General features: G+C 43.8%; 1 long non-coding RNA gene across 1 annotated transcript in view; it reads right to left on the reverse strand.

Moving 5' to 3' along the window:
- Positions 1–24,206, reverse strand: part of LOC106992707 (uncharacterized) — a 67,800-nt gene extending 43,594 nt beyond the window's left edge. Inside the window, exons 1-3 of the long non-coding RNA XR_001438733.2 lie at positions 24,079–24,206; positions 10,143–10,204; positions 7,712–7,822 (exon numbers count right to left, since the gene is read on the reverse strand). This is a non-coding gene — a long non-coding RNA (uncharacterized LOC106992707). The remainder of the gene's footprint in view (positions 1–7,711; positions 7,823–10,142; positions 10,205–24,078) is intronic.
- Positions 24,207–26,487: the final 2,281 nt, after the last annotated feature.

Genomic DNA, 26,487 nt, shown 5'->3' on the forward strand with positions numbered 1-26,487 from the left:
GAGGCTCCTTAAAAGTAAATGGCACCATTTCTTAAAAATCAAATAAATAATACACATGAGGCCTGCTAGGACTTGATAGGAGCCTATCTGAGCAGTTGAAGGAATGGCTGCCATCAGAGGACCTGAGAACAAGGGTTTTAGAGAATCATCACCTTCCCTTTCAGCATTCACAGCCGCTCAAGACAAATCTCCGAAGCCTGGGGAGATAGAGTCTTTGCCAACCCTGTTCCCTAGCCTCTCCTCTCAAACTGAAATTGAATCTGCTAAACTGGATTGGTTTTTGTGATCACTTTACCAAGAAGGATAACTGTAATTCATCTTTCTTCCAAAAGAGGCAACATGGAGTCCATCCCGGAGCACCGGGGAAAGGGACGGAGAGGCTGTCCTGCCACTCTGCACTAACAACAAGGAACAGTGTAAGCCTGGGGCATCGATGTCCCTTTCTAGGGCACCTGGAGCTCTTTCAGCTTGCGAATGGACATCTGCTGATTTTGCCTGTCTAGAACCTGGTCACTGTCTGCCACACTTTGGATCTTCCCTTGTGGCAAGCAGTCAAAGGCACCATCAGTTAAGGCTCTGCACTCTTATCTAGCCAAGAGGTTGGAATGAGGCCCAAGCTGGGTCAGTCAGATTTGCATAGGAATTTTAACCTTGAACAGGAAAAGGAAAGAAATTGAAGATGACGTGAAACACTGGTACTTCCCTAAAGAGACTATTACTTCCTGCTACTTAAATTCTCTAGTTCCAGTACTTTCTGATACTTGATTTTCAGCGTTGGCTTTTGCTAAATGACTTCAATTAACTCCTCTTTTCCCTTGTGAGTTGCCACAGTAAAATCTGTAACTTACAACAAAAGTACCCTAAATTATAGACTTTTTAATCAATGCAGTCCAGAGTTTGACACCTGCTCCCACCACTGAGGCCTCAGATTATGTTTATGTTATATGTCCTTGACTAACTCAGGTATTAGCATAAATAATGCCCAAATAATTATCTCTCCTCCCCATCCCCCCAAAAACTCTCGGTCACTTCTTCCCCTGATCTGCCATGTAATTCTCAAGTAGACAACACAAACGGCAGTTGCAGAGGCTAAGGGGGAAAAAGTGTTTAAAAAAAAAAACTTAGATATCTGTCTTAAAAGTCATGAATGAACTAAAGGAAACTGTGTTCATAGCACCTGACTCACATGATTACTGTGGGTGAGCCATCAATATGTAGATAGAAAGAAAATAATTGGCATAAGCTCCTTGAAATTTCTGCCTACAGCCTCCCCAAGGAGGCCTTGGGGAGATTCAGATAGCATTTGAACAGCCAGGGTTCCGTAATGAGAACTGACGTTCTAGTGTGTAGTACAAAAGGCATTTCCCTCCCGGAACCATGAAAAGTACTTTAATCAGCCAAAACGTTGCTACTGTGAAAAAAAAAAGGAGGGGAAGGGCATAAAACAGCCCCCTCGTTTATTGTTTCTCCACCACTGCTATGCCCAACTCCTACTGAATGGACGAGCCCCTTTGGCATCATCTTATGCCTACCTCATTAATGCCATTTGCTCACTGCTATGCCAGAAAACCCAGCTGATTCACAGGAAACCCTGAGCTGAAGGTTGCCTGGGTTTCAAGTTGCTTATGCACACAATTCACACTCCATGTGTTAGAAGCCCCCTCCATTCTGCAAATCACTCAGTGAGCCTGAAAAGTGGGAAACTGGCTTTGTGCTGTCTCTGGCTCCTCCCTGAGCAGTCAAACCCCAGGATGCTCACAAAATATTTGATTCCTTGTAAACTCAAAACAACCATCACAAAGAAGGAGAAAAGGTCAAATCCTCAAGTGAGGTACCTGGAGTGAACAGCCTGAGATACTGGAAAAGGTAAGCTGGGAAAATAATCAGACTCCTCTAGCAGAAGCTAAAGATAAAACAAGGCTTGCTTCATGCCCAAGGCAGGCATTGAGCAGGTTCCATTCTGAGAGGTTCATTGGAGGGTGAGGTCTCCTTCTCCATACACATCCCCTCGGTCATCCTCTGTGGTATCCACTCTTGCCTCCTGGCATGCTATGTTGTTCTTTGTCCCTTCCTTCTAGCTGAAGCAAATACTCTGTTACTAATAATTGTGGTTACCCACATCATTCACAGACAATATTTTCAAGGCAATAATTGTGGAATAACTTAGTGAGGCATCAGATTCTGAGGATTTTGGATATATATGCAGATTGCTTTATACAAATGGTCAAACACATCCTTTAACACATGTGCAGAATCTAAGAACTGAAATATGATTGAAGTCACACCCCTTTCCTGAGGGAATCCTGCATTGACTTACTGGTGTGTGTGGGTTATAAAGACCTAGCCCCTTGCCCTGATTCAGGACATCTCTGAAAATCCATTCCAGCTCCAGAGTACCCCTGTAAGACATGGGGTAAAAAACAAAACAAAACAAACAAACAAAAAATGCCATGTTGCACTGCAGTCCAACATCTCCCTCTGCTCAGTCCTGCTTTACTTATTCCCTCAACAATGTTGACCCTAAGAAGACTTCCCAGGGAACTTATTGCATTAAAATAAAATTGAAAAAAAGCTAGAAAAGACGGAACAGGTCTTAAAACCCAACCCCCTACCCAGTCCACCCAGTAGTACTCACTTCTGTGCTATCCTAGAGATAATCAAATGGCCTTCCCTTTAACCTTCCAAGTGTTAGGGGTTCCTGGATTCTTACACGGAAATGAAGAGCAGAAAACGCTCTTTGGGGTAGGCAAATCTCTGACATCAGAGACATTCGACACCATGGAATTCTGTAAAGTGATGAACTGGGGGCCAGAAAGAGAGAACAGCTGCTTGGCCAAAGGGTGCTACATGAAATTATTAAAATGTGATGCTCGGTCGGGTGAGGTGGCTCATGCCTGTGATCCCAGCACTTTGGGAGGCCGAGGTGGGCAGATCACTTGAGGCTAGGAGTTCAAGACCAGCCTGGCCAACATGGTGAAACCTCATCTCTACTAAATATACAACAAATTAACTGGGCACAGTGTGGTGGTACGTGCCTGTAATCCTAGCTACTCAGGAGGCCGAGGCAGAAGAATCACTTGAACCTGCGAGGCGGAGGTTGCAGTGAGCCAAGATTGCACCACTGCACTCCAGCCTGGGTGACAGAGAGAGACTCTGTCTCAAAAAAAAAAAAAAGTGTTGCTCCAGTATATATGAATATCAAAATGCTGGCAGAGAGAAAATATCAAATAGTACCCTGGTACTGGTACTGTGGGCTGAATGTTCGTGTCCCTCCAAAATTCATATGTTAAAAACTAATCCTCCATTCAGTAGTGTTAAGAGGTGGAGACTCTTAGGAGATAATTAGGTCACAAGGGCTCTACCTTTATGAGTGGTATTAAGTAACTTTGTAAAAGAAGCCTGAGGGAGCTTGTTTGCCCCTTTTGCCATGTGAGGACACAACAAGAAGGTGCCATCTATGAAGTAGAGAATGAGACCTTACCAGACACCAAATGTGTTGGTGTTTTGATCTTGGGCTTCCCAGCCTCCAGAAGCAAGAAAATTCTGTGAGCAAGAAATTTCTGTTTATAAATGACACAGTCTAGGGTATTTTTATAGCAGCCCAAACAGACTAAGACACCTAGCGTCCTTTCCCTTATAAAACCAAGCTAATGAAGGAATACAGTGGGCAATTCTGCCAAGAGTGGTATAGAAACAACACAGGGAATTTATGATAAAAGGCCAAGGAAATGGGCAAGAAAAAAGGAGCTAAGAATACACGGACACTGCAGAGAGAACCATTAAACAAGCATCATGCTCCTGGCTTATCTCCTTTGCACACTGAGCTCCCAGAGGCTTCCCACAGAGCTCAGCACAGTGAAGACTGACACAGAGAGAGTTTGGCTTGTCACGTGTCTAGCATGGCAGAGAAAAGTTGAACGAGAGGCTCTTAAACATGGAGTCAGCCAATTTCTAATAGTGAATCTGGATATTAATTTTTGCAATTTTTGCAATTTTTGCAGTTACTGTCTACGGACATGGTTATCAACGTTTTTGATATGGCCTAAACTAAAGATGGAGAAAAAGTGAGCTGATGATGAGTTGGTGTGGATCTTCTTTTGGTGGGAGAAGAAGTTTTACCTGAGATCAGACTCTAGATTGTAAAAGAAAACTCCCCACAAAGGGACAGGCAATATGTATGAGTGTGTGTCACGTCCAGAACAAGACACTGGGGGTGGTAAGACCTGTGGACCTTTGTGAAATATATTCCAAACACTTTTCTGGCTAAACGATTATGTTTGTGGCTAAATTTCACTGTTGGTCTGCCAGTTTGCAACTCCCGCTCTAAAAGGTGACTGTCTTCCCAGATCATCTGAAGCAATCGTCTGCTGCTCACACTCAGAGGGCGCATTGATGGCCTCCCAGTTAGGCTTCTGTTTTATTCCTTGTCAAAGAATAGCCTCCGCAACCACCCCTACCCCCTCTGCTGACTCCTCTCTGGTGTTTGCAGCCACCATTGCTATTCACCATTCCTAGATTAGAAAAGAAAGCCAATGCACCTGCCAAAATGGAGAGGAAGAAAGAGACCAAATTTGGTAAAGAATGTTGAATAACATCAGCAGAAAACTAAAGGCAGGGTGAACACTGTTCCTCCAAGGTTGCTCAGATGTGATAGCCCAGCTATTTATATAGAATCCCACTTTGGCATCTGAAGGCAGCTTCCTCATTCTTGAAGAAAAGGAAAGCATGGACATCTATTCAATACCTGGACCATGTCAACCAAATACCAGCTACCTTACCCCGAGGGTCCCAGAAGAAAGCAGGGTGGGGATGTGACCAAAGTACATTTTTCTTTTAGCCCTTGAAGACTCTGATTCTTAGGCCACGGTTCAGCTAATTTTCATTATTTAACAAGTCAATATGCCTATGAAAGTAGGAATGCAGGAACCAAAGGAATAATCCATACATTAAATGTTTGAAACCAATAGTAATACAGACTAAAACTTAAAGAACTTAGACTTAAACTGTGAACATGTGGACAAGAAAATTGCTTCTGTTTTCAAAGCTCCTAAGCAAAGGACCCACCTCCCAATGCCACACACTGTTCTATTTTCTGAGGCTGTGATCAAAAGCACATACCTGACCTAAGTATCTGAGATGAAAGTGGGAAGAAAGACAATAAATTCAAAATCAAAATCAAATGGAGTCATTTACAATGGGACCACCCAAACTTCACATTGGAAAGGAAATAGAATTTTTTTAAAGCAGAAACATCTTCTAGAATGATTTCTCTAACCCACTTACTTTACAGATAGAAAAACTAAGGTTAAAAGTGGTTACGTGATGAGACCATATCTTAGTCAGCTTGGTCTGCTAGAACAAATTACTCTAGACTGGGTGGATTACACAACGCTTATTTCTCGCGATTCTGCAGGTTGGGAGGTTCAAGAGCAAGGATCCATTAGCAGATATGAAGTGCAGTGAGGACCCTCTTTCTGGTTTGCAGACAGCTGTCTTCTCTCTGTATCCTCACAAAGTAGAGAACAGAAAAAGGAAAAAGCAAGTTCTCTCCTGATCATTCATATGAGGGCACTAATCCCATTCATGAGGCCCCAACCTTGTGACCTAGTGACTTCCCAAAGGCTCCACCTCCCAATGCCATCACATTGGGGGTTATACCAATTTTGCAGGGAGCACAACACGAAGTCCATAACAGACCAACTTTATGTGCTAATTATTACTTCAGGGCTTGAGGATGTTCAGTCATGTCATAGTTTCCATTGTGAACTTCATCTCTAATTGGCCAAACAGTTTCATCTCATTCCTGAGATGATTTGTGTCTCGGCTTGTCCCCATTTGAAAACCCTCTTTAAACTCCTAAAACTGGATATTCAATTTGACAAATATGTATTAAGCACCTCATGTATATCCAACTCTATTCTAGGTGCTAGAGTTCCAGTGGAGAGGGGTCTGTGGAGAATAAGATGAGCAAGGAGATTATGCTCTGAAGGGAAGATGTTTAGAAGCATTAGTTGGCTAAGAATTCAAATGTATTAACCTCATTTTGTTGCAGTTAATGTCTTCATGTAACTTAGATCGTCTCATTCCTTTACATGGGTGTTCTTTTGTAAAAACAACTTGGACTTTCTCAGAAACTACATCCAAAGACATGACTTGTAATATGTATCAGTACTATTGTTATCACAGGATTAAAAATAACAATGCTAAGGCAGGTTGCAGACATTGTTTACATCCACCCCATGACCTCTAGCATCAGTCTACATAAAAATCCAGCAACATCTGGAATGGATCATGGAGGGGCACTAGAAAAGTATTAGAAGTAGACTGGTAAAAAGGAAAAGAAAAAAAAAAAAAAGAAAGAAGAGAAAGAATGGAGAAAAACAACCAGAAGGGAGAAAAAATAACACTAATAAAAAGATGGAGCCAGAGAATGAAACAGAGAGAGGCAGAGAAAGCATACTGGGACGAGGTGAAGGCCAGGGAGGGACAGCCTAGGCACATTATCTAGGGAGGTGCTCATTCCTGAAGGGCCTAGAGGTCTTGCTTTCCCCACCCTTTTCCCAGCCCTGGTACCAAGGGCCCCTTAGTGACCACATCAGTGCCATTGGTACCCAACACTGGCCAGTAACACATGTAATACCATCTGGGTGTAGAGGAAGAAAAACTGCTGGATTAAGTTCTCTCTTTTATGCCACTCCTTCCTAAAGCTGCTCTTTCATTCCAGGCCACACCAAGGTCTCTTCCTCTCCATTCAGGCTTGGTGAGCTGTTGAGCATTTAGGGATTGTTGCTTACTGCATGTAACTTTTGTGTCTCCAACTGGTGTGTGAGCAATTTGAAGACAGGCATCATGTCTAATTGTCCAGAAGGCCAAGGAAAGGGATGGGTACACAGTAGCTTCTCATTTAATGACTGAATGAATAATTGATCAATTGGTTAGTTGTGATGATATTGTTCATCTGCAGAGCTGGAAACAGAGATAATGAACTTCAGCTCATTATTTGATCTTGGGTCACCCACTCATGCCTGCATCCCCCGAAATACAAGAGATCCCCTATCCTGTTCCCCTAAGCACCCACATCATCGCACGCAACAGGTGTTATAAAAAGAGCTGAGGGTGATACTGCATTTGTATTAGAAGCCCTAGTGAACACCAGCAGAAAAAGCAGAATATAAAGCAATCCTCTCACTAAGAAATATTTAGTTTACTACTATCTTCAGTAAGAGAATACCCAGATTGCCATACACTTTCATTTTATAGGGGGAAAATAATCTACTGTGTATGCAGCTTGAATTCAAAAGAACCAAATTTCCATAGGAGATTTCCCATTTCCCATCTAGTTAGACCCTTGTTAGTTGAGATTTTAATCCCAGCATTACAAAGGAATTAAAGTCTTTGGGTCTTTTTACATTTTATAAATAATCCTTTAAACACAAGCAGGAGCTTTAACCACTGTATAACACCTGTCTGGGGCATGTAATCTGCCCTGGTCCTTCAAGCCAGCCTGGTCCATCTCCCTGGCAGACACAATCTGGCCTATATAGGCGAGTAGTGAACAACTGCAGGTGGTTAGGACAGCCACCCTCAAACACCATTTACTTGATCTAAACATGCTTGGAATCTGACCTTATCTTGGCACCACGTCTAAACTACTAGATTTGCAACCCTCTTTTGGCCATCTTCTTTAGACTCCCGTTTGGGCAAGTCCTACCTGGTGTTGGTCCTCAGTGTGCTCCTCCTCTGGGCTCCCATGGGCGCACAGCTCTTGCCCCATGAGACATGCCACGTGGCTGGTATTCTGACTCAGCCAACCCCGGTGGCCCTGTGAACACAGCGACAAACGCTGAGAAGCCATTCAGAAACCAGAATGAAGCATTCGCTAAAGTCTCAGTTGGACTGAAACAAGGTCTGCACATGGCTGGCAGGTGAAGCGAGGCAGAACCCCCATCCCTGCTGTTACTTACTTCAATGTTTGTACCTGGGGTCTGAGGGGCCCTCAAGGAAATACATGATTTCTGTGTACTGATGGGGTTCAAATATGTACACAGACAAGATGCTTCTGACAGACCCGGAAGGAAGGGAGAAGGGGAGGCAACTCAAGGCAGTTTGCAGGGAGGAAAGGTAGGCACCTGAAAAAGACCAGACCGTGAGGAAAAGACCCTGAAGTGTGGACCAGGCTCGGTAACAGACCTGGGAAGTCGGGTTTCTGACTCAAGCTGGTGCAAATATCTGAGCACTCCCTACTCAGACGCCTGACATGTGTGCACCAGTGAGAGAAAGGATAGAGCGTGTGAGATGAAAGGGCTGGTCTTATTAAGCCCTGTGATACTCTGGGGTCCAAGCAACCCTGCTGTAGGACCCCTGCTAAGCGAACATAATGCCGAGGAAGAACAGCTCTCCTCTTTTTGCCAAAGCCTGCCAAGGTGTCAAGGCTTGAGAAAGAGTGGTGGGTGCTGCGACAGAGATCAGGTTCAGCCATCAAGGCAACAGTGCAGAAGCTCAGCCCAGGAGACTGGGCTGACATGCAGGCCTATGTTAGATGCCTCTTGGGAACTCTTAGGCATATCTTTTGGTGAAAGGGTGCAGGAGATGGAGGGGAAACTTGGCAAACTTTTACAGAATTGGTGGGGATGTGAGTACCAAATACAATGGGACCTCGCTCACTTGCTGGTAAAGCTTGAGGAGCATTTAGTTACACTGGAGTTCCGAATATTCTAGTCCCTTTTAAAGGGTGTCACGAGATGTCTGATCTACCAGGGCCAGCCCTGCTATTCTGCTCTGCCCTAATAATCAGAGGTCCCTAACCTCTGAACCATCAAGAACTTGAGCTTCCATGATTACAGAGAAGGGCTCTTTCTCCCATGTGGAGAACTGGGAAGCAGTTGGTGACCACTACATCCACATGGGCTCCCTCACCCCATCATCAAGGTCCCCTGTGCTATCCATAGCCTTCCCTCACCCTGGCAAAGGTGATGCAAAGCCTTTACTCTACACACCCATCCAACCTGAGCCTTGTCATCTGACGTACTCACACGGGGTCTTATTGTACTCTATGCACCCCCAGTTCGATAGGATGACAAGCGAACCTTACTGTAAATATCTTTTCATGTGTCTAATCCTCCCACACATGCCTCCGGTTTCCTCCCTGGCCCTCCAAGCTTACAGGCTGTTTCCTTCTGTGGTGAAGTTGGGCAAGTTCCGATGCTTGGGGTGGAGAGCCATGAATCATGAGTGAGAGGCTCTGAGAACACCAAGCCCATACTACTCTACTTACAAGTCCTAAACTGCCTAGCGGGATCCAACGCTGACCCCAGTGGAGTTCTTTACCCATGACTGGTGTCCTCAGGAATGTGTCTGTGGGAAGAAAAGTCTCAAGTGCTGGGGAATGGAGCCATCGATGATTTTGTTCTTATGTTGGAGTGCAAGAGAGCCTCAAAGGCTAGAGCACTCCCCAAGTAAGCAGGCAGAGACAGAGACCCGAGTCCTACTGCTGAGTCATTTAAATCTGCTTTAGATCCGGTTTTCTCAGGGCATGGAAAGGAGAGGACTCCCAGTGGAGGTATCATGTAGCTAGGGCCTAGAAGTATTTTTTCAGTACATGAAATTTAGAAAGAATTTGAATATTTTATGCTGGGGAGGTAGGTTGTAGAGCAAAATGGTTGGGGAAAGGAAACATTGAGTTCAAGTGATTCTAAAGGACACTTAACTGATCTAAATATTTGTCAGGCTGAATTGCTACATCCACTCTCACCTGCCTGAAATCAATATGCTCAAGTTGAATGCATTTGCCTGCATCTGAGTGTGGAGAATGAACTTCTTAAAGCTGAACTGGCAGCTGGAAGGGAAGAGAGAAGAGCTGGACAGCAAGCCAGGACATCCAGAGTTCTTTTCCACTGTGGTGGGACCTGGAAGAAGCTGTTGAATCTCCAGAGGGTTAGCTTTTAAATGCTGTGAGTCTTTGGAAAGCTGTGCGAATAACTGTTAAACACTCAGGACAGCTTACACATTTTTTTGGAAAAAGGTAAGTACTTATCTGTTGGAAAAAAAGCTCCTCTTTTTGTTTTAGCCTTGAATTCTCAGGCAGTGAATGTACTACCGTGCACAGAAGGCAAGGACATGGCTGAGCATGTTGTTTTCTTCACTTTATAAGGAGTTTCCTTAACAGGTCTGTGCCAAGGTCTTTTCATTCTGAGTCATTTGAGTTCTACTCAAAGATGAGACAGATAAAAAATTAACTGGGTGTAGTGGTGCACACCTGTAGTCCCAGCTACTCGGGAGGCTGAGGTGGAAGGATCACCTGAGCCCGGGGGAGATTGAGGTTGCAGTGAGCTGTGATAGTGCCACCTCACTCCAGCCTGGGCAATAGAGTGAGACCCCAATTCTAAGAATGAGAGACAGAGAGGTTGGCAGGAGGGAGAGGAAGGGAGAGAACTTTGGAACTTTGATTTATCCTTGTTTTCTACCAGATACTTGCAAAATGGGAGCCATCTGGTGCTAAAAGAAGGCCTGGTGTTTGCTTCCTTCTCTGGGAGGGGTGTTCAACAGGGGCATTAGCACCTGTGTTAGGCCCCACCCTGCACACACACATACGTATGTTCAGTTATGTGCTGGCTCCTTGTGAGTGGGTGGGTATGAGGAAGGACTGGGGATTCTGTGGCTTTCATTGGCCACAGATGAGTCCACACAGTTCTCCAGCAGTGGTGCATGCAGGGACCAGGTCCCCCGATTCCCCAGTCATCACAGCTGTGCAACCGAGAACACACTGCATCTTGTGGCCAGCCCTTTTCCTGTGGAGGAAAAGGTACTTCTGGGCCTGTACATGCCCTTTATGCCTTGGTCTGGGAAGGAGAATGTGGCAATGAAAAGTTACCACTTTTATTGCCATCCTTAATATGGTTGATTAATTGCAAAAATACCCTCAGCCCTTTGCCCCCTCCTGAGGCCACACCTTTGCAATGTGACTTTGCATTTGCACCCATCAGTAAGTGGAGTTTATTTCCCCATCCCTTACATCTAAGCCTGACTTGGAACTCACTTTGACCAACAGAATACGGCATAAGCGATGATGTGCCAGTTCTGAGCCTCAGCCTCAACAGGTTTTGGGCACTTCTGCCCTCTCTCTCTCAGACCCCATGATTACCCTGCAAACAAGCTCACACTACTGGATGACAGAGACATATGGCCCAGTCATCCTGTCACCATCACTATTTGTCAAACAGCTGCCTGACCTATGAGTTAAGTCTTCCTAGACCAAGCAGCCCTCAGCCATCCTGCCTGCTGACCACAGATGCAGGAACAAGCCAAGCCAAAACCAGCCAAACCTGGCCCAAGTCAGTAGAACTGACCCATAGGCTGGTGAGCAATAATAAATGCCTATTGTTTTCAGTTACTGAGTTTTGGAGTGACTTGCTACACAGCAATACCTGACTGATACACTTACACATGACAGGTTGGTGTAATACTAGCCTTTGGGCATTCAGATACTTTATTTCACAGATTGACTGGAATCCTGCCATATATATAACCAGGATTGTTCCAGGCTCTGTGAATATAATATCTCTGCTCTCCTAGAGTTTACATTCTAAAGGATGAAGACAAACCACAAATAAATAAATAAGTATGTAAATAATAATAATATCAACATTAGTAAGCAACATACAGACCATTTAAAAGATTATATGATAAGGAATAACTGTGCATTACTGGTCTGGTGGCCAGGGAAGCCACACTGAAGGAACATTTAGACAGATCTGAATGTCAGTGTAGAGTGGGCCATGTAAAAATTGGAGAAGAGCACTCCAAGCAGAGGGAATTGCAAATGCCAAGGCCTCAAGGTTGGACTATGGTGTCTGAAAAAACAGAAAGAAGACTGTGCCTAAAGCACAGTGAGAAGGGGATGCAGGGAGGGAATGGAGAGAACAGGTAGGGCGTTTAAGCCAACATAAAGAATTTGGACTTGATGCTAAATGCACTGAGCAGGCTATTATCACTTTTACAATAGGAGAGTAACATATCTGATTAATGTTTAAATGGATCCCTCTGGCTGATGGGCAGAGAGCGGTTATTAAGGGGAAGACGTGGAAGAGTTGAATCAGTTAGGAAGCTCCTATGATAATGCAGGCTGAGCCAGGTTTATAGCAATGGAGATTAAGAGGTCAAAGAAGTTTTGGAGGAAGAAGTGACAGGACTTAGGATGAATTGGATGTGGGAGTCAAAGGAGAGAGAGCAATCAGGATAACCCCTAGATCTTGGTCCAGTAACTGAATGAACTGAAATACAAGAAACTCAGAGAGGAGCAGGTTTGGGAGCTGGACATTCAAGTCTGTGGTGCCTGTTAAGTAAGGGGGAAGGCCTGGTGTTTTGGGAAGGGGTCAGCACTGGAGGAACAGGTTGGATGTCACTGGCATAAACCTTAGACTGGATGAGGCCACTGGAGGACAGCAATTAGGAGTGACAAGAGCCCAGGACAAAGACCTGGACATTCCAACATTTATGGGTTGGGCAGTTGAGAAGGAGCCAACAAAGGAGATGAAGAAGAAATTGCCAGTAAAGTGAGAGACAGATGTGGAGGTGTCTCCAAGATCAAGAGAGAAGAATGGGCAAGAAGGAGGCCGTGGTCCATTGTGCTAAATGCTCCTGGCAGATATGGGGGACAAGGACTTTCCTGTAATCATTGAATCTGGCAAACATTCAAACGCATTTTGCCTTCCTTAGGGCAATACTGAATCACAGAACCTAAAATGGATTGTAAAGTTATTTTTTGGACTCTGTCCTACAGGCCTCTACTCTAGATAGCTGGGACTAGTTAATACCAACCCCTGCCCCTACTTAATCCTTGTTCCCATTGGTTCAGTTATTCCCCAAACTCTACGACTCTCTCTGCAGACCCAGAAATATAATGACCCATCAGGTTCATCAGTATCTAAATTCTCTGGAAACTGTAAGCTCCCTGAGGGCAAAGATGGTGTCTGTCTTGTTTGTGCTGTATCCCATCACCTAGGATATTACCTAGCCACAAATACATTCTTAACAAACATTGGGTACATGGAGCAATGTTGAATTCCATTTGCCTCCCTACCATCAGTGCTGCCCATCGTCTCCAGGCTGCCACTGCCTTATTCCCTGTGGATAGATGTGAGGCATTTTTTTTCAACATTCCCCAAACTCCAGTTGCTCTGGGTTGGGGTGCTATCTTGTTCTTCAGGGTCTTTATAGGGCAGTATGCTATGGCTAGGGCCAGGTCCCTGGACTGCAGCTGACTTCTTAGATGTAGACATCTCACCTGTGGGCTGGCGAGCTGCTCCTTGGTACCTGTGCCATCCCTACAGTTGAGACAAGCTTACCCTTCACTACACCCAATGGTCTCATCTCCCTCGATCTCACCTTTAAGATTTTTGTAAGTGTTTATTGTTGTGGAGTCTTCTAGCTGCTTTGTATTCAATTCACACATCTGCAGGGTCTGTATAGCTGGGTGATAGGAGGGGTTTGTGTCAACTTGACCCGAAATATCGTCTCTGTAAAAGTCAAGTTTATAATACCTGCAGTGGCATGCGGGAAGGTGCATGTGACTTTTTGACCCCTAAAAAGGCATTTCAGTTAGTCTGCAACGCTCACCAGGATGTTTGTGTGTGAATCAGTATCAAAAGTTTCACTTTCAGGATTTCATTTGAACCCTCTCTCAAAAGAGGGCATCTGGTAACCATTCCACAGGAATCTAAAACTACTCACTTGCTCATCTGAGTACAGTTTTGTTTTCTGGGACATGGTCAGGTGTTACAAGGCAGAGCCCAGAAAATTTAACCTCATTTAACCTGAGCAAATATCATCCTTTAATCATAAGAATTTTTTTTTTTTTCAATTAAAGGCTTTGGTAATTATACCGAGCTTAACTTGGTAACAATTCTGCTACCACCTTCTACTGTAAGGATCTCATATTTGCTTGGCCTGTGAAAGAAAATTATCACAGAAGCAAAATCAGATTTTGGTTGAAGATACATATTAAATCTGATGCTTCACAGCTGAACACAAGCCCCTCCACCTCCAATGGTCTCCTCCTGACTGTGTGCGGACAGACACTTAATAAACGCTTTTGATGAAGGTCTCTCTGTCTTAAAAGGAAATTAGATTGTTCTGACAACATATCCTCATCACTAAACCGCTGGTTGTTATCCAGCAGCCTGTGATCCTCTAGGTGTTTGCAAATTGACTGCTTAATGTTTTGCATTTCTCTGTGTCCACCTTTTTGAGGGTGAGCAGCCACCTGTATAATTTCTGATATAGGTGATGTGTTTGTCTTTTGATGGTGGTCTTGGGCATTTCATTGACACACACACACACACATTTTTGTTTCAGAACAGTTTCCCAAGCTCCTCATTCATTCGCTTTGTACGTATTGATGCCAAACCTATGGAAGCACATTAGGCTAATACCTGGGGACACACTGATTAGACAGCAGATTCTTGTTCTTTTGGGGCTTAAAATCTAGTGATTGTAATTTCAGATAGTAGTTAGGACTATGGATAGAATAAATCGGCACTACAATGGAGACTAGATGGGGAGACCTCTGCGAATAGAAACATTTTAAGCTGTGACCTGAAGAATAAAAGAGGGAGAAGTAGAGATGGAAGGAAGTGACAAAAACAAAGGCCCTGGGGTGAGAAAGAGCTTAATTTGTTCCAGAATCTAATGGAAGGCAAAGAGGAGTGGACATTGGGAAGAGGCTGAAACATGGGTGAAAGGCGGCCATATTATCAGATGCCTTGTAGGTAGGGTGAACATACATCCCAATTTGCCAAGAATAGTTCTGGTTTAGACCTTTGTCCCTGTACAACTAGGGATAGGGCCTCCTTTCACTCTCAAAAGTGTCCTGGTTTGCACGATAAGTTATCTGGTCACCCTGCTTTACAAGCATGTCAAAGAGCTGGGTTTTTAATCCCATGTGAGATGGGAAATCATTGAAGGGTATGAGGCAGGGGTATCGCAGGACTAGATTTATGTTTTCAGATTGTTTTACTGTCACTCTGAAGGGAGCCAGGTGTGGAAGTGGAAAGAGCTATAGGAAGGCTATTGTAGCGGATAAGGGAAGAGCTGAAGGTCAACTTAGCATCACATTTAAAAATAGATTACGCTAAGCAACATTCTACCATCTTCTTTCCTTTCAGCCTCCTGGTACTGGTTCCAGCAGAATAGACAGAGATGCATGGCCTAACTCCCACCCCATCTTCAGGACTGAGCCACGCAGCCCCCACATCTGCCAGAAGTGTTAGCTGTTGATGGCTCACAGCTGAGTCCCTCCCCAGGCATTGCTGAAAAGAACCGCCTTGCTCTAGGATGTGCCCCCACCCCGGGGGCAACACACATTCCAAGTGGCTAGTCCATAGCATGGTACAAAGGTTGTACCCATCTTGCCTGAATTCAGGATCTCTTGGAAAAGCCACCCCCAGCTCTGCAGCTCCTGGTGGGGTGCTGAGGCCTCTACTGCAGCTGCATCACAGTTTAATTTCCCCTTTGCCTAGTCCTGCTGCCTTCACTCCCCAACAGGTATTGTTCCCCAGAGAACTCCCTGCCCCCAGTCATCTGTAACCTAATCTCCACTGCAGTCTGTGGCCTGGGGAACCTGCTCTACAATCCCAAAGTGAACGCAGCTTCCCATTGAAATGTGTCTTTGGGTGTTAATCTGTCCTGCCATCTTTACATCTAATCAAGAGGTAGAGCTTCTCCTGGTGTTTCTGCCGGGTACATAAAGGATCTTTTCCATTGTCTTTTATGTCCTTTGTAAATTGAATCACCTTGTTTTTTTTGACCTAGATAATTTTCTCCGTAAATGCTTGTGTTGGTTCATGACACTGGTTCTCTGTAAGCAGGCACCCTTACCACTTTTTATTGCATCCCAAGTAGTGATTTCAGATCTTGTAAAACAACAGCTCTCCTTTAAACACCTTGATTTTCTATTACCTAAATTTAGTTGCTTCTTTTGGTACTTGAATTATTTCCTTAGGGAATGTAAAGATCTCATAAATTCCTTTTTTATTTCTTTTATTCATGAGATTATTCCTAGTACTTCTAGATAGTAATCTGAAATTTATTGAAATAAATTACAACAGGACCCCATTCTTTATAGTTCATTATCACCAAGAATGCAATATATCATGGATTAAATCATGCTGTCCCCAAATGTAACTACAACCAACAAAAGACTGATGCAGGGCCATTAGAGGATAATAGGAAAGAGTCGGCAATTTTTTCAAAGTAATGTGTTGAGTCTTCGCTCCTTCACAGGCATAAGGGGAATGAATGTTCATGTAGTTGAGTGAGTAAGAACTATGAAAGGGGTTGGGGTGTGCGTTTCCACATACTTTAAGCACTGGGACTTGCCCAAGCATCTGGTGGGAAGTCTTTTGTCTGGTTTCCAGCCATCTAGCCACATGAAGTTGCCAGTCCCCACCTCTGCTAATAGTAAAGATGACATGGGAAGAGAGAAGGGGTGTCTACATAGACTTAAGTATAATCTCTCCATTCACTCATTCAACAAATATTTTTGAGTTTCTCCATAGTACCGTGCCCAGGTGGCACCGTGAGAGGTACAGAGCATCTCGGAAAATCATTCACACATTCTGACTCCTGACTTGAAATGTGCCTCTTGGTGCTGAATCCCATAACAGTGTAATAAAAATATTCCAATTTTTTTCCTTTTGATAACTTTTTTCATTAAAATTCAAATTTTCTTCTATTTCAGATTACCTCCTCTGAGCATGCGGTCTACTGTGGAAATCTTCAATCTTTAATTAATCTTTCCTGTTATAGGAAGATTAAGTCTAAAAGGGTATCTTCCCTAGTTGATCCAGAACTAAATAACATTGTTCTCAGTACTTCCAGTAACTTGCTTACACTCTTATTTCTAAAGCATTGAATGTATTATCTTATGGGCTTGTCACCCCCAGCTTGTGTCACAGGAGAAAGTATACGGAGATCAGGTACAACTTCAGTTCAACAACTTATGATCTATTGGATCAATCTCTTTATTAATCTCTCAGAGCCTCAAGTTCCTTGTTTAAAATGGGGATAATACCTACCTTAATTAATTTCTTGAGGATCAAAAGAAACCCTGGTAACAAAGCCTTGAACCATGTCTGACTTATAGTATGCATTCTAACTGCAAGTTCTTTTCATGTTTTGCCCAGGAATTCTTGATTGATTGATTGATTGATTGATTCATTCATTCATTCATCCAATAACCAAGAATTCATTGATGATTCAATTGTGTAAGACACTGTTTTAGGCCTTGAGGATACAAACTGCACAAGCAGGACAATATACCCAGTGTTATGCAGAGTCTGGTCTAGTGGGAGAAGACAGTGACCGTGGCACGTGATGAGTGACAGAATGAAAAGTAATCAGGAAGATATGATAGGAAATACAGGGAGAACAGGAGAGTCTGCTTTATGTTGCACAATCAGAGGGCAGCTCTGGGCAAACGAAATTTGAGCTGAGACCTAAATGACAAGAAGGAGTGAAGCCAATGGAACATCTGAAAAAATAGTTTTCTAGAAAGAGAGCCCAGCTAGTGTAAGCCCTAAAGTAGGTAGAAAATGGGCTTGGAGGTTTTTACATGAGGCGTAGAGGGACGTAGGCAGAGGCCTGGTCACTGCAGGTCATGTTGGCTAGAGTAAAGAGCTTTGATTCTCAGGGCAATGAAGAGCCTTTGGTGAATTTAAAGCAAAGTGGGGAGGAGGAACAAGAGATGATTACATTATTCTGAACAGTACCAGGAGGGATAGTACTGCATAATAAGAGTGGTAAAAGGAGACCATTTAGGAGGTTATAGCAGCTGTCCAAGGTGGCCTGGCCTGCCATGGCAGCCACAGAGATGGTGAGAGGTGAGGAGGTGCCAGGTACAGTCATGGGAGACATAATGCCATTCGATCAATGCTGAATTACATATATTATGGTGGTACCATGAGATTATAATAGAGCTGAAAAATTCCCATCACCTAGTGATCTCATAGCTGCTGGAACATTGCAGGGCAATGCATACACACATGTATGTGGTGATACTGGTGTACACAAACCTACTATGCTGCCAGTCCTATAAAAGTATAGCACATAGGATTATGTACAGTACATAACACTTGATAATGATAACAAACGACTATGTTACTGGTTTATGCATTTACCATACTATACTTTTATCATTATTTTAGAGTACTGCCTCTACTTATTTAATAAATATAGTTAACTGTAACACAGCCTGAGTCAGGCCATTCAGGAGGTATTCTAAAGAAGGCATGGCTATCACAGGAGATGACAACTCCATGCGTGTTATTGCCCCTGAAGACCTTTCAGTGGGATACGGTGTGGAGGCGGAAGACAGTGATACCGATGATCCCGACCCTGTGTAGGCCTATGCTAATGTGTGCTTATGTCTTAGTTTTTCACAAAAAAAAGTTTAAAAATAAAAATACAAAAGAATAAAAAAGGTTATAGAATAAGGATATAAAGAAAGAAAATACTTTTGTACAGCTGTATTAAGTGTGTGTGTTTTAAATTAAGTGTTATTACAAAGGAGCAATAGAGTTTTTACAGATTAAAAAGTTAATAAATGTTAAAAGTCACTGTAAGCAAGCTAAGGTTAATTTATTTTTGAAGAAAGAAATTTTAAAAATAGATTCAGTATAGCCTAAGGGTACAGTATTTCTAAAGTCTACAGTAGCCTACAGTAATGTTCTAGGCCCTCACCTTCACTCACCACTCACTCACTGACTCACCCAGAGCAACTTCCAGTCCTGCAAGTTTCATTCATGGTAAGTGTCCTATAAAGGTATACCATTTTTTATCTTTCATACCATATTTTTACTATACCTTTTCTGTGTTTAGATACTCAAATACTTACCATTGTGTTACACTTGCCTACAGCATTCATTCAGTACCGTGACATGCCATGCAGGTTGTAGCCGAGGAGCAATAGGCTGTAAACCGTATAGCCTAGGTGTGTAGTAGGCTGCACCATCTAGGTTTGTGTTAGTACACTCTATGATGTATGCACAACTAAATTGCCTAACAATGTATTTCTCAGAACATGTCTCCAGCATTAAGCAATGCATGACTGTATGTGTATATATATATATATCTTAGAGTAAAAGCCGGCAGCATTTAAAGCTGGATTGAACATAGGAGGGAGCTGAGGAAAGCAAGGGATCAAGAAGGATTTGTAGGATTTGACTTGAGCCATGGAACGATGGAGGTGCCATTATACACTGAGATAGAGAACACTGGGGAAGACACACATTAGAGGTCCGGCAGAGAATTCTAACAGAGACCAGTACAGAATAGAAACCAAGAAAGTATGAAAATACAAAAGCCAAGAGAATGGTAAGCAATGAGGGTATGATTCACAATTTTTATAGCCACTGAACTTACTTCACAAATATTCCATTATCAGCAAACAGCTTTAAGCCCCGTCACCAAACTGGCAACCCCAAAAGTCATTTTGGTACTCACTTCTCAAATATGTCAGTGTTATTGGATTAAACTGCATCCTCCTCTCCCCTCAGATAAGATGTGTTAAAGTTCTAACTCCCGATACCTTAGAATGCACCCTTTTTGGAGACAGAGTCATTACAGAGTTGATCAAATGAAGATGAGGCTAGCAGGGTGTGTCCTAATCTCCTATGACCGATGTCCTTAAGGAAAGAGGAAATTTGGACAGAGACACCTACACAGGGAGAACATGGTGTGAAAATGAAGGCAGAGATCAGAGTGATGGAGCAGTAGCCAAGAAAGTCAAAGATTGCCTGCAAACTACTAGAAGCCAGGAGAGAAGCACAGAACTGTCTCATCTTCACAGCCCTCAGAAGGAACCAATCCTGCTGACACCTTGATCTCAAACTTCCAGCCTCCAGAACTGTGAGATGATACATTCCTGTTGTTTAAGCTGCCCAGTCTGTGGAACTTTTGCTAGACAGCCCTGGCCAACTCCTACAGTCAGTGTGTCAGGAGGGCAACCACAGGTCTTCCAAAAGACAAAATTGCTTTCTGGGACAATGTTAGCCACTGTGCGCCATCTCCATGGGCTTTGTTCTTGGTAATTCAACATGGAACTTTGTTGCCAATGCTTGTAAACACGTGCAACAAAATTACACAGGGTGAGTACTGTTGGGGAGTGGTGGATGATGCAGAAATCCCACATTTGCCAAGAAATGGAGAGAAGACCTCAAGCCTCAGGGAATAAATGAAACAGAACACATCTGAGGAAAGCAAAACCTGAGTACACGTGTTCAATACAGAAGCAGTGAGAAGAACCTTCCATAAAGGAAAACATTGCCTCTGCAGCATTCAGCCCCAGGAAGCAGCTGTGGGGAAAGGCAAGGTGAAGCCGCCCCACCCTGTTTGCCCAAATTAGTGATAACTTGTTTTGACAATGTACACACTTGGAATGTCTCTTCTTTTACTCTACTCATTTCTGTTCCCACAAGGCATGCACTTAGTTTCTCTTTTTATCCCAAGTTTATAAAATTCAAAAGAAAGTATGACTTTTTTTTTTTTACTTTCAAAAATTTGGGAAGTATTCTTGAAGTATTCTAGTTAAGCTGGTTTTGATCATAAGAAATAGATACCCACAAATGTACTCAGTTTAAACTGGGGTTGGGGGTGGGGGCTACTATCAGGATTTATATGAGGTAGTAACAGAGAGATTCTATTGAAACCAAGAACTTCAGTAGTAAAAATAGACTACGCTTACGTAGTGTGCCAGGTGTTTGTTTGGGGTGTGTGTGTGTGTGTTTGAGACAGGGTTTCACTCTACTGCCCAGGCTGGAGTGCAGTGACATGATCGTGACTCACTGCAGCCTCTACCTCCTGGGCTTGAGCAATCCTCCTGACTCAGCTTCCCCAGTAGCTAGGACCACAGGTGCATACCACTATGCTCAGCTCATTTTAAAAAAATTTTGTAGAGATGGAGTCTCACCATGTTGCCCAGGCTGGTCTTGAACTCCTGGGCTCAAGTGACCCGCCTCGGCCTCCCAAACTGCTGGGATTATAGGTGTGAGCCTTGGCACACCCAGCTGAGCCAGATGTTTTTGTAAGGGCTTCATGTGTGTTAACTTGTTTGTTCCTCACCGTATCCGTAAGAGGCAGATACTGTACTGATCCCTATTTTACAGATGAGGAAACTGAGGTACAGAGAGGTTAAGTGCCCTGCCCAAGGTTACACAGCTAGTAAGTGATGAGCTGGGATTTGAATCAATGGCTGGTGTCAAGAAACATTCCTTAAAGTACGAGTCAGCTACCCCAGGGGAACCTGAATGGAACTGAAGTAGATTAGGGATTCTCCCTGTTGCCCTCCATCTTCCCACCCTTTTTCCTCTTCCTCTTCCTCTCTCCCTGCTTCCACATTTCTACCTTTCCTCTGCCTTCCTCCGTCCCTCTCAGCATTTCCATTTCCCCTTTTGTGTGTGTCGGCTCTGTTCTGTTTTGGCCACTGACTTACTTTTTCTCTCTTTATGCTCTGTGTAGCTTCTACTTACTCCTAGCTTCTCAGCCTGGATGTGGCCCATTGTGACTGTTCCAACCTCCCATTGCTCATTAGGTCACTGAGATTTCTTAGTACAAAATCCCAATGGACAAAATCCTACTGGATCAGCCCATGAGGTGCCCCCCACTCCAGTCCAATCGGGTACGGCTACATGTTGAGTCCCAGGAACTAAAAATGAACGGCAGCCTACCATGTAGGGCCAGGCCCAGGACAGCTGCTGTGAGCGATGCCTGGTAAGCATAGGATCATCTTTGTTTTTGTCAGAAAAACTATCTACTGATTAATTCTGTCACATATAAGCCTGCTGATCAAATCCCTACCCCTCTGCGGCCTGTGCCCCAACACATGACGTCCCTGGTGTAACGATACTCACACATGCTGTGTGCTTCTGTGAGATGGTGATAGCGGATAGTGAGTGAATAAATGAGAATCTTGTCTGGCTCCTCCAAGAGAAGACAAATGGGCCTGTGTTGCAAGGTATATCTGATCAAAGGGGAACCCAGGCATCAGGAGGAGGCTAGGGACAGGGGACCACGCCATTGCACGGTGACACTCAGCAGACATCTGCCTCTCAAATAAACCAGAGTCCTCAATCTGTGTTGCGGGTAAAAGCTGGAAACTAGGAGAGAGAAGCTGCCTGGGTAAAGAGACAGAAGGAACTCAGCCTAGGTCCAAGGGGGAGCTCATTCCACCTAGAAAGAGAATCCTGATCTCTCCGGAAAAGAAAGAGAGATGTTGAGCTACAGGGAGGCGAGGCTCACAGAGCCAGATGGAAACATCCTGCTTAGAGCACGTGGAATGTCTCTGTCAGACTTCCGCAGGTACCGAACAATCAACTAGGCTCCTGCAATATATATCTGCACTTGGTCATTTGAATATATAAAGGTGTTTAAAAAGCAAGCCTGCAAGCCATTTCTCTCTCTTTTTTTTTTGTAACGGACTCTCTTCCAAAAAAAGTAACTAAATGACACATTACTATGTTTCCACATAATCTCTTAACAGATTTGAGCAGATTTGTCATAGTCCTAGACAGGTGTTAGTATCTTTGTTTATCCCAGCCTTCCATACCTTGCAAGATCATTCAGCCTTCCTTCTAGAAATTTTATTCCCTTCTTTGATGCACTGGATTGACTCAAAACAGGTTTTGCATATACTTCAAGAGAATAAAAATATTTTTTGCACTAAAAATAGAATCACCACAGGCACAGAGAGAGTTAGACATTTAAACAAAGGGTATATCAAATCTTCTATTCTTCTAGCTAATCTATTTTCAGTACTGCCAGAAACACCTAACAAACTATAGTCTCACAAAATCAGAATCTGTGGTACTAGTATCATGTGGCGATGATTAACCTTGTCAACTTATTTTTTAAATAATCCTCATCATTTACGCCATTGTAGTAAAGGGTTCCCCTCTCCCATGCAGCAAGTCCAGAATGAAAGTGGGTTGTTGCCATGGCAACATAATACAAGGCAGAGAACTCCAGAGAAGGGGGGCGGGTGCATCTCTACACTCAAGGCCATAGCCACAAGAAAGCCCCAGGCTCCAGGATGGTGGCAGCAAAGAGAAGCAACCTGCCATGACATCACACTGCCAGATGGCCTGCTGTTGACATAGGGTTCCCCCCAACTAATTATTTGCATAAATCTGGATCTCTCATCCAAAGAAAAATAAAGAATTCATTCAAGTATACATTGACATACTTATTAGACAGTTTTTTCTCTTTGAACAACTTAGTATTAGAGACATTCCCCAACCACCAAGCACACAGTTGCCTTACACATGGAAGCTGTTTAAGAAGCATGTATTTCACGATATATATATATATATATTCCTGAGCCAGTTATTGTTCAAGATCCAGAGGAGAGAGCTCCCTCTCCAGAGAGTTCACTGTTTAGTAAGTGGACAAGCATGTATAAAGATCCATAGAACCTTACATATCAGCTTAATGATAGACTTGCCCAGGGTATCACAGGGGTGAGAATTCAGGAGAGGAGCACACCACCCTGGAGAAATACACAGGAGGGAAGAAAGGAGACAACGTATGTGTCACATGACCCCGAGGATGAATGAGGAGCTATTGGTGTTCCATTGTTTGCTTTGTCTGCTTTCTTTGAGATTGTTGGTGGAGGAAACACCCAAAGGCAAAATGTAGCCCAGTCTATGCAGAGGAAGCATATGCAGTCTGCTGGTGTTGAATACAAATCTGTAAGGCAGGGACCGGAGGGAGCTGAAGCTAGAGACATAGGGAGCTAAGATGTTAACAGGACATGTAAGTCCCTCCATCTGGAGAGCTTGGACTATATTTTCTGGGCAATGGTGGCACCAGCGTGACAAAGCCTGCTTTCTGGATAGACTCAGCAGCAGTGGGGAAAGTTGCTTAACAGATAAGATTGGAGTCAAGAGGACCAGTCCCAAGACTGCTTCAAACATCCAGGCAAGAGACAATAAGAGCCTGACTTAGATGGAGGACTAGGGATGGCAGGGTTAGGAGACATTCTGGAAATATTTAGTGAGTAAAGGCATATAGCTCCTCGGCATGACTCACCTTCCCAAATTCCTAAGACTCAAATCTCCATCCACGTCTCCATATCAATTTCAACACTAAAGAAAACCTGAAGGGAGGAAGGATAAGAATTGCAGCAGCTAAAGCTCCTTCAATAGTACATAGCTTATATGGTACATTCATTGAGCCACTTAAAATGATCAGAGTCACTTTAAACCCTATTGGCTGAGTTGATGAACAGGCAAAATATTTCTTTCTTGAATGTAGTCCAGTACATTGTTTTCCATAATTAGTGGTCATTGGGGTCAGAAAAAGAATGGAGATTTTTAGAGAGATTCTGAACAATATATCAATGCCAACTGAGAGTGGCAGGCACAACAAAACTGATAATGCTTCATATTGAGATAGGATCATTCCTCTGTGGCTTTCCTAGTTTCACAGTGAATATTAATTTTTAGAGCATTCCTATGAAGTAGAAAAGTGGCAAAGCGAGTTGGCTCCATTTCAGTGTCGGGGGGGCGGGTGGTAAGATACCAGTGCAGAGAGATGAACTGACTCGTCAGAGGCAAGGCTAGTTGGAGGAGAGCCAGAGGGCAGTTTGGGCTTCTTGGTTTCTTCTCCTGGTTTTATCATCTAAACCCATCCTAATGAGGTTACTGTCTTTAACTCAGCCTGTCCAGATCTCATCTAAAAAGAGGAAGCAAAGACCTGGGTAATTTTCCAGATAATTTCTTTAAAAGAAAAAAAAGCAACCTCTCTTTCCTCCAAATTGTTTATAATTGATGCAATACAGGAAGTCTCACTGCTTGTTAATGAGTTCCCAAACTCAAATTTTGCTATTTAATTTTTTTCTGAAATCTGCGTTTGCCTGAAATATCTCAGTAATTCAAGTGGAAAGGGAAGTTTTGCCTAAATTATGAAAATGACCTCAATTTCCTACTTTGCGTAGCTAAGGGAGAAGTGGGCACAGCATGGTATCTGAGCTGTAGCAGTCAAACCCTTCCCCATGGCCTGGGGTACATGGATCCCCTCTTGGTGTTGGGGAAACCCCACACTCGAGTTCAACATTGTGATCCTGTTTTCCATGGTAAATCTGTGAGTCTTCATCCTACTCATTTGTATCTCCCAGGACTGCAACAGACACCACCTGCTTTGTTTCATTTACGCATTAGTAAAACGTAGGACTTATACTAATGATTGGAAGAAATGACTCATTTCAAGTTCTTGCTACAGGGTCAGTCTTGGACACAGTTTATTTTATATGTATATAAAATGGGTAAATTGAGCTAGCAGTGATGAAGCAAGGAAATGACTGCGCTGCCTGCTTTTTTGCCAAAGCACACGTCCCAGTTCTTTGTCTGACTCTAGTCCCTGTCATCTGCCAGGCTGCTTTTGTCTTCCCCTCATTCGGCCACTCTTCCCTTACTCCTTTCTTCTCGTATCTCTCGGGATAGATTCACATGCCTCTGGACGGCTTCCATTCAGTGAGAACCTTGGATAACAAGGTGGTCCACAGGCAGCAGTTCAGCTGAAAAGCAGCAGCCCTATCCTGAAGCTATTTTGGAGGCAGACTGTGAGTCGATAGCAGGACACCAACAGTTTGCCTCTTCACTGGGGCTCACAGACAAAAGCCTCAGATCTTGATGATGAACAGCGGCAGCTCCTTTGGGCGGGCATGTGGGCTGTCCTGCTGCTCCCGGCAGTCGGAAGAGCCAAGAACAAAAGATGTCCGCCAGGCCGCCCTGGTACCCAGCCGGAGCACACTGGGTGTCCCGCACACTCACATCCACACACTGCCCGACTCCCTGTGGCAGACACCCCAGCATGGAGATTGCTCTCTTCTGGATTCACACATCTCCCAAAAGGAAGGGCCCTTTTCTGAGATAAAATCACTGTATTTTTACACCCTAAACAATTAGACAAGATTTCCCAAAATGTAAGAGCAGTTAGTAGACTCCATCCAAGGCGGTGAAGGCAGGAGGAGAGGAAAGGAGGGAGGAGGGAGAGGGTGGGGGAAGGACAGCAGCGGCTTTGGAGTCTTTGTTTCTCTCCCATCTGGCTTAAAGCCAGAGGCGAAGATCGAAGAGACCTATCCTTTGTCCACTGATCTGACAGTCATCCCATGTTACCACTCGGCAAAATCAAAGTGAAATGCATTCACACATTCACGTCCGTCGCTCAAAAGGTTGCTAAGAAATCTAAGTCTTCCTGTGCCTAATGGCAGCAGGATTTCTATGCAACAGTCCTGTTTTCAAGGTCATAATAAAATGAAGAGAGCTCCACTTTTTCCACTATAGTCCATCATTCCTAGCATGCTCCTGTCCTCCCAGGGACCCAAGCATGTGCTCTGTGACTTTAAGGGAGGAGCGAGTTCTTCCCAGTCTCTCTCTATTGAGTCCAGTTAGACTATAGCATGTAAAGTTCCAGGCCATAAATAATTCAAAAGGCATG

This window comes from Macaca mulatta, chromosome 12, assembly GCF_049350105.2.
Source record: "Macaca mulatta isolate MMU2019108-1 chromosome 12, T2T-MMU8v2.0, whole genome shotgun sequence".
In the NCBI taxonomy this organism is placed as follows: Eukaryota; Metazoa; Chordata; class Mammalia; order Primates; family Cercopithecidae; genus Macaca; species Macaca mulatta.